The sequence below is a fragment of the Microtus ochrogaster genome, chromosome 5, assembly GCF_000317375.1.
Source record: "Microtus ochrogaster isolate Prairie Vole_2 chromosome 5, MicOch1.0, whole genome shotgun sequence".
Classification (NCBI taxonomy): domain Eukaryota; kingdom Metazoa; phylum Chordata; class Mammalia; order Rodentia; family Cricetidae; genus Microtus; species Microtus ochrogaster.
This window is the reverse complement of record NC_022012.1, coordinates 72,187,642-72,202,104: the sequence shown is the minus strand read 5'-3', so window position 1 is coordinate 72,202,104 and position 14,463 is coordinate 72,187,642. Positions and strand designations below refer to the sequence as shown.

General features: G+C 47.9%; 1 protein-coding gene across 1 annotated transcript in view; it reads right to left on the bottom strand.

Annotated features, from left to right (window-relative positions):
- The window catches only part of Tln2 (talin 2), a 473,598-nt gene that overhangs the window by 116,791 nt on the left and 342,344 nt on the right, over nucleotides 1–14,463 (bottom strand). The window lies entirely within an intron of this gene.

Sequence of the window (14,463 nt, the reverse complement as noted above, 5' to 3'; positions counted from 1 at the left end):
ATCCAAAATAATTAATTATGTGGCTTTGGCCTCTTAGCAAAGGGTCTAAGGGAGCAGACTTGTTTTGGGGGTGACGGGTGAAGCCTGTTACCTCAGCCCTTAGGAGGTAACAGCTTAGGAGGGAGGACGACAAAGTTGAGGCTAATCTGGGCTATCAAGCTATTCAGGTCAGTATAGGTTATATTCCCTGTTTCTAAAAGACAGAGAAAGAGAGATAAATACAGACAGACAGACATGTATTATAAATAATAAAATAACATATGGGTTTGTCTTAGTATTAGCTGTCAACTTGTCATGGCCTAGAATCAGTTCAAAAATCTCAGCTGAGGAACTGTATTACCAGATTGGTTGGAGGGTATGTCTGCGAGGGGTTTTCTTAACTGAGGGCCTAGTCCAATGTGAATGGTACCATCTTTAGTCAGTGATCCTGGGTGTGTAAGAAAGCTAGCTGAGCAAAAATCCAGGAATAAGTGAGCTGGAGGCAGCGTTCCTCCACAGTTCCTGCTTCTTCCAGCTTCCTGCCTTGAGCTCCTTCCTGCCTTGCCTCAGTGATGGACTGACCTGGCAGGGCAAACCGAACAAGCTCTTTGCTCCTATAAGTTGCTTTGGGTCAGAACTAAACTAGAACAGGCGGTGCCGTGTCCCTGTTTAACGGCCCCCACCAGATCCCACGACTTACAGAAAGGTCTTACTCCTTAGCAGAGAAGATGAGATGCATCAGCACATCTTGATCCAACTTGTCCAGCTGTGTTCCTCATCTGTGCATTCTACATCAGCCAGACTACTTACAATTTTCTGAAGACACCCCAGATTTTTGCAATTCTATATATGGCCATGCTGATGCTAAGTTGCTGTTTGTTTATTTGGATACGTGTGTGTCTGGGGATATGCATGTACACCATGTATGTGCAGGCTGGAAGAAGGCACTGAGCTACGAGGGTCATGAGATATGTAACGTGGGTGCTGGGAACGGAAGCCAGGCCCTCTGCAAGGACAGCAAGCACTCTTCTAAGACACTCATCAGGCCCTGTTACCACTTCTTAAATTCTAAGCTAAATGTAGCATAAGGTCAGTCATCCATGACAGACTCCTGCCATGCCTGGCTCTTAAAAGCACCTCACTGAAGAAATGTACCTCTCACAAACTGACAGGGTGGTGGGGCACCGTTATAATAAATTAACATCTCTTGGGGTGGGGAATTAGCTCAGTGGTAAGCATGTTTGCCTAGCATATGTGAGGCCCTCCCACCCTGCAAAAATAAGCATGTAAACTAAATCAGCATCCTCTAAGAAGAAGACATCATCTTCACTGAAAGCAAATGGTGTTCCTTCATGGAAGTTAGGCATCAACACCTAGTGGGTACCAGTAAGTGTACCACCTTTATTCCTACAGAGAGCATACCATGCGCTCTCCTGCCCCGCAGATGCTTGCCTACGTATCCTACCAAGGAAAGAGGACTTGTAACCCTTAGCTATATCTGTTTGGAAAGCCACTGGGTTCTTTCTCCTTTAGATTGGAAAATCAACTCGGAGGTATTTTTCGAGGAAGGAGACAACACAAGAGGGATGTGGGATCCCAGAACCATACCTTGGGGTTTCCTCCACCTTCTTTGGCTGCGTACAGCATCTGCAGGGCAGACTCTGCGAGTGTCTTGGTCTGGTCCAGCACTGTCATCTGCTGTTGATGGTCCAGCATCTTGGAGGCGACACCAACTGCAGCTAAGATCAAGGGCTCGAAGTAGCTTGCCAGCTGTGTCACCTTTCAAGAAAGAAAAATTCCAGATGCATCATATTCTTTCAGGTCTCCTTTTGGAGAGGCTCCCTGGGTAAGAAGGGGATTTAGAGCAAGGATGAGATGACTCATAGAGAAAGGCAATCCGGCTACAGCTTGCCTTCAGAAATACCCACTATTCAACAACCTATTGCTTGGGTTTTCTTCCTTCGAGGAATTCTCCATCTCCTCTCCATATATGGTAAGAAGCCCATTCTGGGATTTAGAGGCAGTCACCAGACTTAGACCCTGTTTTAGAAATTGTCAGTTTTATAAGTAAAAACTGTTAAGAATAAGAGACACCCCACAGATTCAGAAGGGAACGAGGATAGGAGAGGGAGAGGGTGGTGAGGTGGGGTGAGATGAAGAAAATCTGCGAGGCTTTTCAGTGGACACTCCACCTGGCATTGCCACCAAGTACTGGACCAAACCTCAGCAATGGAATACAAGCAAAATGGTTTCCACTGTCTAACTGCTTTGTTTGGCTCAACTTGGGAAAATAAAAGACCTTGTCAAGGGGCTGGGAATGTAGCTCAGTGGTAGACTACTAATGTGTGAAGGCTTTAGCACGATCACCAGTGCTAAAACCAAACCAAACCAAACCAAACCAAACCAAACCAAACCAAACCAAACCAAACCAAACCAAACCAAACCAAACCAAACCAAAAACAACCAAACCAAACCAAACTCCACAACCAAAAGAACAAAAGCAAAACTGATTAGGACAGCTACCTACTGTCCTAGGGCAGACTTCCTTCTTGCAGACCATGCCACACACTTGCAATATCTTTTATATGTATGCATGCTATACACTTGGGTCCCGTAGAGCCACATGTCACACATATTTATGAGGTGCATCCCTTGTGCACTTGTTAAATGTTTCCCATCCAATTCCTTAGTCGATTCCCCCCAGTTGGAAGAGGCAGATCCAGATGAAGAGCAGCTGAGGTGCAAGTATGGGCTGTACGCTGCAGTTCTGCAGCTGGGTGGGGATGCGGAGGGGGCTGGGCTCACTTCACAGCTGGGCTCTAGGCTGCTACCCTCCTCTCACTGCCACCTTTCACGCTGTAATTTGCATTCTCATTCTGCTGCACTCAGACTTGAGAAGTTCATCACTTGGTATCTGTTTCTTGTTTGGTGACATGTTCGAAGTCTGAGGGTAATAGTGACACCCTTCTATTTGACAGCTAAAGGACCATATTTTCATATTTGGCTCCATGTATCCCTGCTCTAATGAAACAAACCAGCACTGATGGCTAGTCTAAGTGCTCAATTTTGTGCGGTCGTGACTATTGCTAAGATTCCCATTGAGGGTATTCCTATGTACATCTTTAGCCTGTGGCTCCATCAAGACTTTCTTCCCCACCGTGTTGTGGTATATAAGCGGAGAGAGAACACTTCACACAAGCAGACACTGGGCCCCAAACAAAGCAAGGGTTGGGGCATTACAAGGACAAGCCCAAGTGTGAGTAGCAGTGTCCAAAAAAACAATAGTCATTGCTGCTCACAGGGAGACGGGACTCCTGGCCAGCAGTAAGAATACTTTGCTCTGTTATTCTCATCAGGTTATCTTACAGAGACATGCGAGTGTGGCTGCAGCTGACCTACCGTGCTTTTATGGGCATTTGTGTGTGTCTGCAAAAACGTGTGCGGGTACACGGGGAGGCCAGAGACTGATATCTGGTATTTTTTCTTAATTGCTCTCCCCTTTGTTTTATTTGTGTGTGAGGGTACACGGGGAGGCCAGAGACTGATATCTGGTATTTTTTCTTAATTGCTCTCCCCTTTGTTTTATTTGTGTGTGAGGTGTGTGTGCATGTGTGTGATTGGGTCCGTATGATCATGTCCACATGTCACAGGCCAGAAGATGTCTAGTGTCTTCCTTAACCAGTCTCTGCCTTATTCCCTTGAAACAGAGTTTCTCACTGAATCTTCAGATCACTATTTCAGTGAGGCAAGCTCCCAGGATCTTCCTGTCTGCCCCCCCCCCCCAGCACTGGGGCTACTGGAACATAGAGAAATGTTCAGCTTTTTACAAGGGTGCCAGAGATTCAAACTTGGGTCTTCATGCTTGCACAGTGAGCACTCTTATTCACCGAGCCATTTGCCCCTTGATCTTAATTTTTGAGGCAGGGTCTCTCACTGAACTTGGAGCTTGCAGGTTTGACTAGAATGGCTGGCCTGTGAGCCAGAGACCCACCTTTCTCTGCCCCCTCGGGTTGTATTACAGCTGTGTACTAGTGACTGCAGCCATGTGGGTGCTGGGGATCCGAACTCTGGTTCTCGTGCTCACGTAGCAAGAATTTACCTGAGACTCATCCCCAAACCTCTCTGAGTGCATCTTAGAGCCCCGTGAAGACCAGGCAGGAAGTCTGCAGGCAGAGCACAGGTGGATCTGGCTCCCCGCTGCTTGCTTTGTCCAGACGTGGAGATCTTCCACATCTGGAGGTCCCAACCTGAGCAAGCACAGGCAACCCTGTACACTGGCACAGGACTTGTCCCTTCCCAGAAATGACACTGGGTTCCTCACTAAAGGCAACAGGGCACTGTGGTGGTTTGAATGAAGAATAGGTTCCTATGTTGGAACAGGGTCCTCAGTTGGTGGCACTCTGAAGATGGAGTCTTGCTAGAGGAAGTGAGCCACTGGGGCTGGCTTTAGGGTTTCATAGCCTGGCCCCACTTTCTGTTCTTTCTGTCTGCTTCTCGTGTGCTAATGAAATATGATCTCTCTGCTCCTGGACTGCCAGGCTGGCCTCACACCCTGGCTGTCATGATGCCTTCGCTGCCATGACAGACTCTATCTATCTGGAACTTTACGTCAAAAAATCCCTTACTCCCCCAGGTTGCTTTTGGTCAGGGCTTTTTATCGCAGCATCCAAGAAGAAACTAATACAGGAAGTGATGGGTCCCTGAGAACTCAAAGCTTACAGCCCAAATGTTGAATGCATTAGAATCCTACTTGTTCTCTAGGTTTATTTGATTAGGAATTAACTTTACTAATGCAGATGTAATGAGTTGCTACATAGTTGGGGAAGTGAAACAAACTAACAAAGCTAGGACCCAGCATCCTCTGGGAGGTGAGCAGGGCCAGATCATGAAGAATGATAGTCCTAGCCTTGGGTCCTTTGGAATGGGACCTTCCCTGCTTTTATCTTCTTAAGAATTTTACACAGATTTCTTCATGCACTGTGCTGCAGTTTGTTCATCTGTAAACAGGGATTGGTGACAGCACCAGGCTCATGGGCACAGTGAGGGAGACGGAATCAAAGCACAGGAGAACACTGGCCACAGGCTTCTGGCAATAATGACACCCCTCCTACACACACACACACACACACACACACACACACACACACACACACACACCCACCCCATCTCTCTATCAGCAGGATTCCCTGCCTCCACATTACCTTATGTCCCAGCTGGGCAGCTTCTCCTCTAGCTGCTGTGGCAATGGGATCAATAAGATGCCCGATTTCCTGGACCACTGAGGTCAGCTGCTCCTGCAGGGCCTGATAGAGAATTGCCAAGGTCATTATTCTGAAAAGCCCTTTATGAAGGACAGGGGACTTGCATAAAATCAGAATGTCTGGATGCTCCCCGATCTTGCATTCCCCGACTTGCCTTGCTCCCCAGGGTGAGATCCCTTATCCTGCCTCAGATGAGTGATGAGGCAAGTCTGAGGGATGTGCTCCTTACTGGCTTCATCCCCACAAGCCCTGGCAACTGATGCTGGTGGGATCTTCATGGTTAGGTTATATAGCTTGATTACTGGAAATGGGGAATAGTTATAGTTTTCAAGAAGGAGAGACAACTTGGTCCAAATGGAGACAGCTCATTGGGGACCAAGGGAGGTTAAGGACAATGTGAACACGTGATTTGACCTCTGACGGTGTCTCTGACAGTGCCTCCTGAAGACACCAGGTGGGCTACATGCAGAGCCTGTCAGACTCTGCTCATTGTCCTTGGTGACTTGTAGGCAAATATTGGAAATGATACTCTTGAGGGATTATTTATCAGGCCTGAGATGGTTTAACCTGTCTGCTCCAAAGAAATGAGTTCAGGCTCTTAAGAGACAGGGAAGGAAAGCCAGACTCTGCTGGGAGGGTGGTGGGGGGAGGGATAAAGGATTCAAAGCTGGAGATTAACTGGAAGCAGGAAAAATCCCACCTGTTTCTCAAAAATCACATTAGGACCTGTACTGGAGAGGTTCAGGGTTAATAGATAACGGCACTGGGCATCTTAGAGACGTACCAACCATATGTCATCTAATAAAGTGACAATATCCTTCCTGCATTTGTTACTCTGCCACAGAGCCATGATGCACTTGAACAGGACGGCTTTGGGCAAGGTTCACTCTGGAAAAGAAAAGGCTTAACAGGCAAGCTTGAAAGCAAACCAGCAAAGAGCTAGAGAGGATGGGGCAGGCAGAGAGAAGCCTCCCTAGAGTCCAAAGGCCTTATTTAGCTAATTATTTATTATCCTCACACGCTTAATGTGATTATGGACAAGAGTGCCAGAGAATCCCTTTGGTGTTCTATGATAGATGGTTTGTTAAATTCACTATTGTACAGTGAAGGCCTTGGATGTAAAGGGGGTACATTTTTTTTTTTTTACTGGGAGGGCAGAGGAAATAGTTTAGAAGGGATGGAGGGGGCAATTTTGGGGTCGTGGTCATGGATTTTTGGGAGGCAGTGTCTAAGTAGCCCTGGTTGTCCCTGAACTCACAGAGATCCAATTGCTTCTGCCTGCTGAGTGCTGGGATTAAAGGTGTGCGCCACCAAACCTGGCTTCATCTTGGCTTCTGGACATGGGGGCCACTTAAAGGGTGTGGTCTGATGATAGGTCATCAACACACCAGTGATTCTAGTGGTTCACATGGTTACAGTGCCTAGTCCTGCTCCTTATTTCCTGGATTGTGTGTGTGTTTGTAGTCGAAGTAACTTTACTAAGTAGTTTTATTATACAGATAGCTCTATTAATGAACATTAGGAATGCTTAGCTCTAGGTCCACTGCTCAGAGAACAGGAAAAGAGCTTTCCATGCCTAAGTTCTATGGCATCAAGGTAATCACACCATTTATGTAAACCAAATGTCTTCTGAATAATGAATACTGTGCTCTTAGTAGAGAAATAAGTATGGATTGTGAACTTTTCATGGGTAACAAGCAACACAAGAGAGACCACCAAGAACCGATAAAGTTAAGGCTAGGGAGACGCTCGGGGATAAAGTGGACGCTCTGCAAGAATGAGGACCCGAGTGTCCACAGCCCAGTGCAGGGAGGGGAATAAGGGAGAGACAGGTGGATCCTGAGGGCTCCCTGGCCAGTCAGCCTAGCTGAAGGTGAGCTCCAGGTTCTAGAGAGGCCCTGTCTCAAAAAAAAAAAAATAGAGGAGCAACTGAGGTCTTCAGTTCCACATGGGCGAGAACTCCCATACACATGTGCACACATATGTATAACACTCAGAGAGAAAAGATAGTGACCCCAAATTATAGGATGCTAAGACACCCCCCAAACACATACATATGGGATAAAGAATACCTCAGGGCACAATTCTTTATCTCTGAATGGATCAAAAGCACTAAAGTTTAGTACCAAACTTGTCCAAAACAGTGCAAAGACAAAATGTGGCCAGAGAGAAGTGTTCAAAAGTTTTGCATGCCCAGGCCTGCTCCACTGTGGCCGACCTTAAGACACAGAATTACCCAGCACTGATCCTTTTCCTGCAAACTTCAGGCTCACTGAACATTCTTCTTCAGTTGGCATGCTCTTTCCCATGCCCTCTTTGCCTTCTGAGCACTTGCCCTACTTCCTCCCGACATCCCCAGGGGCGGGCTGTCCATCATCACACTCCAGCGGAGCTCCTAAGGTAGATGACAGAGCCCTAGCCTACCTCCACAGAGATGTCGTCCCTCGTGGCCAGGCTCTGGCTGACTGCCGCCAGCGAGGCCTGCTCAATGTCCCTGATGCACCGGTTGATGCCATCGATGGAGTAGTCGCATTCCCTCTGCCCAGGGGCTTTGTCCCTGAAACAGACAGAATAAAGCAAACAAGAGTTTGTAAGGCTTAAAACATGTCACACAGCCCCTGCATGCATGGGCCAGGAGCCCCTGTCCCCTTTCTGCATGATCACCTTCACTAAGCAGTGCGTCTCTGAGGATTGCTCAGCAAAGCCTGGTACAGAGCCCATGCATTTCTCCATTAACACTAGTCCTTGACAGAGCTCTGTTTCTAGCAGGAGGAATGGAATCTTGCCCTTCCTCTCAGGCTAATGATAGGCAATTACAAAGGAAACAATTGGCACTTGGGTGCTTCCTTCACTTTAAACATTAAAGTAAAAAAAGTGCGCGTGCGTGTGTGTATATATGCATCTATATGGTATGTGTATGTATGTGTGTTGTATGTGTCTATATGTGTGCACGCGCTTGCAAACATCAGCACATGGAGACTGTAAGAGGAAGTCAAGTATCGGACTTGAGCACTTTCTGTGTTAGTTCCTTAAGACAGTGTCTCTCTCTGAACCTGGGGCCAGTGTGGCAGGCAGCAATCCCCATCAATCCTCATGCATTTGTCTCCCACAGTTCAGGAATACAAGCACACAGGTACTTGAACTCAGGCCCTCCTGCTTTTGCGGCAAGCATCTTTCCACTGAGCCATCGCTCCAGCCACTGAAAATAAAGTACAGCACCACTTACAGTGCAAACACACGAGGCGTTCTACATTACACACTACTCATAAACTCAAGGGCTACAGTAAGAGTTCAAGCAGGCAGGAGTTTCCCTCGCTGTAATACATTAAGAGAAAGTTCAATTATGGCCTTGAGCTTCAGAAGCAATTAAGAAGCAAAATAGTGTAACTGAGAAAACAAACACATTCCATGTTATAGGATGTTAATTTTGGCCAACATGAGAAATGTCATTTTCTCATTACTAAGAAGGTCAGGATACCCAGAGTTGGTGCTATAGAATATTCCTTTTCTTTTATTATCAGATTGAGAGAACTCGAACAGTAGAGCTCTCCAAGCCCCTATGAGCTGATAATTCAGTGTGATGGTGAGAAGGCTGGGACTGGAGCCTTGGGTGACCATGAGAACATTCCTTAAGTTCTCTTGCCCAAACTTCAGAGTAGTTAAAATGGAAACAATGATAAGATGGATTGTAAAATGTGATGGTCAGAAAAGGTAACGTAGGTAAAATATTCGGAATAATATCTGGTTTTAATAGGGACTTAGATGTGCTGTTATTGTGGCCAGCACTACCATGGGTCTCTGAGATGAGAGAGAGGACTGCAACTTTCTCAGTTTGCTTTTCTGTTACTGTGATAAGCCTTCCGGGGAGGGGAGAAAACTTACTTCATCTTTACGAGAAAGCCAGGGCAGAAGCTCAATACAGGAACTTAAAGGCATGAGCTGAAGCAGAGACCATGGAACAATGCTGCTCCCTGGCTTGCTCATCTCCCTTTCTTAGACATCCCGGAGCCATTTGCCCAGGAATGGCACGGCCACAGTGGGCTAGGCTCTCTTACATCAATCATCAATAAAGAAAACGCCACAGACACCCATGGGCCTTATGATGGAGACAACTCCTCAGCTGAAGTTCCTTCTTCCCAGGCGACTCTAGCTTGTGTGAAGTTGTTAGCCAAGAGGAGCCATGACAATAACGACCAGCGTTAACGGATGGGCGCAATCCCCTCCTGCTCTACTCAGAGGCAGGCTGGGAGCTCCTCTCTCGATGAGAAACTGACCTGATGGAGGTGATGAGGCTCTTAATGGAGTCCGACACCGTGTGCGAATGTCCAGCCAGCACAGACCAGGTGGGTGGATCTTTGGGATTGATGGCCAGAGAGCGTGCGGTGCGGATGAGGTACGATGAGCTCTCCAGCATGGTCTTGGCCGAGACCAAGATTGGTTCCTGTGCCTGGGAGCCCTGAGATCAGCCAATAGGGAAGTGAAAGGTGAGAACGCAGAGACCAGTGAGTTGGGCCCTAGGAAGCCTTATTCTTTACGCCAGAACTTCTACCCTGCGGAGGGAAGCTAGCTAACAGGAAGGATCTAGATTGGGGCAATGTGGGCCCAGGCTTGATCCTTAAATAATACAGATTTCTTTTCTTAAGTAAAACTTTTGAGTATGACACACTTCATCAAAGAATCAGCCACAATCTCAGACACAGAACTCTCAATATCAAGCTATTATATTTCTTAAAAGATAGACATTCACTGAGCTTTGTAACCGTGCATCAAGCACCACCCATAGTAACGCAGTGTAGCAATGTCACTGTGTACATAACACACTACTTAGTACTGCAAAATACTGGGCTTACTACATTGTTAGTCCACGGGGCGCTGACAGGAGGCCTTTTGGAGCTTTAACTCTCCGTGCTCAGTCTACTCGGCAGGGATTAGCCAAGGACTCTAAGGTGACAACTGCTGCAGACTCCCTACCTCGGAGCTGATCTGGGCGGGAACGCTGACAAACTCAGGGTTTGATGCAAATGCTGTCAGGTTCTCCACAGCTTCGATCAAGGGGGTGGTAGCAATACGGCACTTATTGCGGTTGTCTTCAGAGAAATCCCCATCCAGGGCCTAATGTGAAGGAAATGGAGATTTCAACCCAATGAGAAACAGGTAGCATTCCTAAGCCACAGCCGTCACCTCCCAGCGAGGGAGGGCAGCTGAGCAGGAAAACTCCTCCTCAACAAGTGAGCAGCAACTGGAGCGATGGATCCCTGCCGCCAACCAGAGAGGCCCAGGTAGCCATCCTGAGGACTGAATCTAGACATGGAGCTCACAAAAGAGCAGTCCTGCCGCCAGCCCACCCGTTCTTCTCCCTCTTCAGCCATGATGTCACACCTGGCTGCCAAGTCACTTTCTCTCCACTTCTGCGACGGATCCTCTTGGAATCCTCTCCAGAGTCCATTCCCTCACAAATGACAAAGATCCTTTTTACGTGGTGTGATACTTCTGACCAGTCGTTCTTTCCTCCTTCAGTCCCTCCTTCCCCTTCCTCCCTTCCCCCCCCCCCTTTTTTTGTTTCTGGGAATGAAAACCAGAGTCTACCCCTGAGCTAAATCTCTAATCCCTCACACTTCCAACTTTCCTAACTTTTACATCTAAGGCTATCCCTGCAAGACCATCATCTTAGAAAAAAGATAATGGAATCCAATGTGAAGGAATAGACTATAGACCTACTCAACTAAATGGGCAATTCCTAAACACACACACACACACACACACACACACACACACACACACACACCATGGTCTATCTAGTTAAGGAGGTCACACAAAAGAGTACCTCTTGCACAATTCCATTCATGAAAAAAACTAACTGGGGTGTTAGAAGCTGGGTGACACTCTGGAGGAGCTGGGACAGAAGGTACACAAAGTCAGGGCAGAGGTGACTTCCGGGTGCTGGTTAGGTTCTATTTCTCAGCCTAGCTACTGTGACTCAGGGTGTTCACTGAGCTCTAGACATGACGTGTTTCTCCTCTGCACATTCCATGCCTCGTCTTTATTTAATTAGCAGCAGACAACACGAGATGACTGAGCGGTAAGTCATGTTGTAGACTCATGGCCAGCTGGGTGAGGATCTAGGATGAGGCCTGGGAGGTGAGGATCCAGGATGAGGCCTGGGAGGTGAGGATCCAGGATGAGGCCTGGGAGGTGAGGATCCAGGATGAGGCCTGGGAGACACATCAAGCTGCCTTACAAAAGGTTCAAAGCTGAGGTCAAGGTTCTCCGAGCTTGGGTTCTACCTCTTCAAGAACAAAACAGCAACACCGCCCTATCTTCTACAGGGAGAAGGCAGTTGTGCTCACAGAAGAATGCAAATTTTCATGTTAAATGACCAATTAAACTTTTAATTTAATCCGTATGAGCAATATCTAAAAGCCTACTTAGACAATTAGTGAACAAACAAACCAGAGGCACTGGCATTATCCGAGCATCTGGGTCTGAGGCGGGAGGGAGCTGCTCCTTGGTAAGGCAAGAGGAGGCAGGCACTGTAGGTCCGAAGGCTACTTCTGCATAACAACGGCATTCCAGCTGGGCCTTGGCAGCTTGGGATAATAATTACATAGCCACAATGCTAATATTTTCAGAGGCACTCCCATGAGCCCGCTCACTTACCATCCTCAGTAATTAGGGTGTCTGGCTTCCCTCACCCAACAGACCCTGACCCTATTCTAACCTCCTAGATTCAGCCATTCTTCTAGGCCCACTGGAGAGCTTAGCTAAGGCCTCTTATATCTTGCTCACACGCACGGCCCTACCTCTGATTGCCCTCCTGGACTCACTAAATGCTGGATCTACAGTGCTGGCCCTGGCTGCACAGAAAAGAGTAGCCTTGGAGCGCTGGCCTCACTGTGCCAGTCACACAATAGTCTCCTTAAGGGTGGGTGCTGCCAAGTCTCAGAGCAAGCCAGAAATACCAGTGGGAGGTATGGTGGCTGCCACCTGGCAGGTGCCTGGTACAAATGGTCCCGGCACGAGAGAAGGAGTGAAGCAGGAGGGTGGTCACAGCGAACTATGGAGTCCCAGGAATCTGGGCGCCGGCTCCTCCAGTCCCATTGCCTGGGTTCTGAAATGGCATGGTTTCCTTTCTTCCTCTCGCCTTTCCAAACTCAGGCCCACCCTTTCCTACCTCCTCCTCTGGACCAGGTCATCAACCCATGTCTGACCTTACACAAACCGAAAAGATGACTCCTTGAGGTAAATCTGAAGGGACATTTCTCAGGGGTGCAACCTCAAAACATGAGCCAATGGGATGCCAGGAGGATTTTCCCTTTGGCTCAGCACAGATCCTAAAAGTCACATTTCATGGAACTCACTGCTATCATACAGGGCACTGACTAACATGGGCTACGAGAGAAACTTGCACCACCCACCTTCCTTGGCTTTCAAAAGGGAAAAGCTATTTCCTCAAAGGGAGGTGCTCGGCACTGGAAAGCACGGGCCTGGAAAGCTATTATTTCATTTCCAAATTTTGCTTGTATTGGGTATGGCAGAGCCAACCCGAGTAAAGTGGACACTCAGCCTAACAGTGAAATGCTGAGCAGTCAGCAATGCATCTGTGTGCCCATTCCGTAGTCCAGAGGGTCTCCTTAGTCACCAAAGGGGTCAATTCATTTGGCTGCAAATTCAAAACCATTGGGAAAAGAGCATTACCTACCCCTGAGCCCGCTACTCCTGTGTCTTCAGTCTAACCTCACAGGCATGTGGGGAAAATATTCATAGGCTTAAGGGCTAGAGAGGGCCTTAAAGATCGCTGAATAGTCACCTGCTTTTCCCAATCAGTTAGCACCTGGAGAAATGACACAATTTGCTTAGGCTACTCTGTTACTTGCGGTCAGGTCTCAAATCATGACCCAAGACTTCCACTTTCTTCTTTCCTACAGACCTAGGCAACAGCAAAGGCAGCAAGGCCAAAGCCATCCCAGAAGAGTTTCCCACCCCAATCTGAAGAACTCTGCTTTACCAGTCCAAACATAAGGATGACCAAGAAAATATACTTACAGCCAAGTCAAATTCAATCAGAGAGAGCTGGATCGCTGTCTGCGGCACTCGCTGGAAGTGCCTAATTGCAAAAACCTGAACACGCACTCTGTGGTGAATGACAAGGCCAAACTTCAATGTCTCAGCAAAACAAAAGCTGGGATTGCATAATTTCTACTTGGCACTCAAACCTGAGCGGCTGCATATTTAAAATCTGATTCAAGGATAGCTAAGGAGCATAATGGAAACTCAGCCAGAGTCCTTGCAACTCACCCGGCATTGAGAGCCCTTCTTGGTAGGAGACAGACCGAAGTGGGTTCTCGCCGGGCTATGCTTGGGGAGTCTAAGGAATGCCATCAGCAGCGATCTAAGGTCCCAGTGGTATGCTGTTTGCTCCCTTCTTCATTGCTGGAAGGGTGTGGCAGCTGGGCTTACGTATAGGCCCAGCCTCACGGTACAAACCAAACACACGCTAAGGAGTCCAAGATAGCAAACAACACAGCTGTGACACTGCTATCTGGACTAGTCAGGAAATTAAGGCTCCGGTTTTCACAGGATACCTAACGGTTCCTTTGAACAGGAAATCCATTCAGTACAGAGCAGGGGGCACCAAGGAAGTGACCTCTGCCATTTTCTTATTAGTGAGTAAAAGGCAATGCTCAAGGACTGACCAGCAAACCCTGCCACACGGTGGAAATTGAAAACCCTGGCCACATTTTGACAAGCTGGGGCAATAGGTTCATTTCTGTTCCCCTTATATGGATGCCGGTTTGCAGCGATACTCATGGGAAACGGGCTTTATGTGCCCCACATTATAATCACCGCTCTCCTCCTCTGATGCTTCCCAAGGGCCTATCTTCTGGACCATCACAAGAGCTTATTTGCTGCAGGGAATTGTGGAGGGGTTGACACTGTGAGGAGAATGTAAAAGAAGATTCGATCTTAACAGACAGACCAGAATTTACAACCAAGGAGGCTGCAGGAGAGAGAGGCTGCAGAGAGAGGGGCAGCAGGAGAGAGAGGCTGCAGGAGAGAGGGGCAGCAGGAGAGAGAGGCTGCAGGAGAGAGAGGCTGCAGGAGAGAGAGGCAGCAGGAAAGAGAGGCTGCAGGAGAGAGGCTGCAGGAGAGAGAGGGGCAGCAGGAGAGAGAGGCAGCAGGAGAGAGAGAGAGGCTGCAGGAGAGAGAGGCAGCAGGAGAGAGA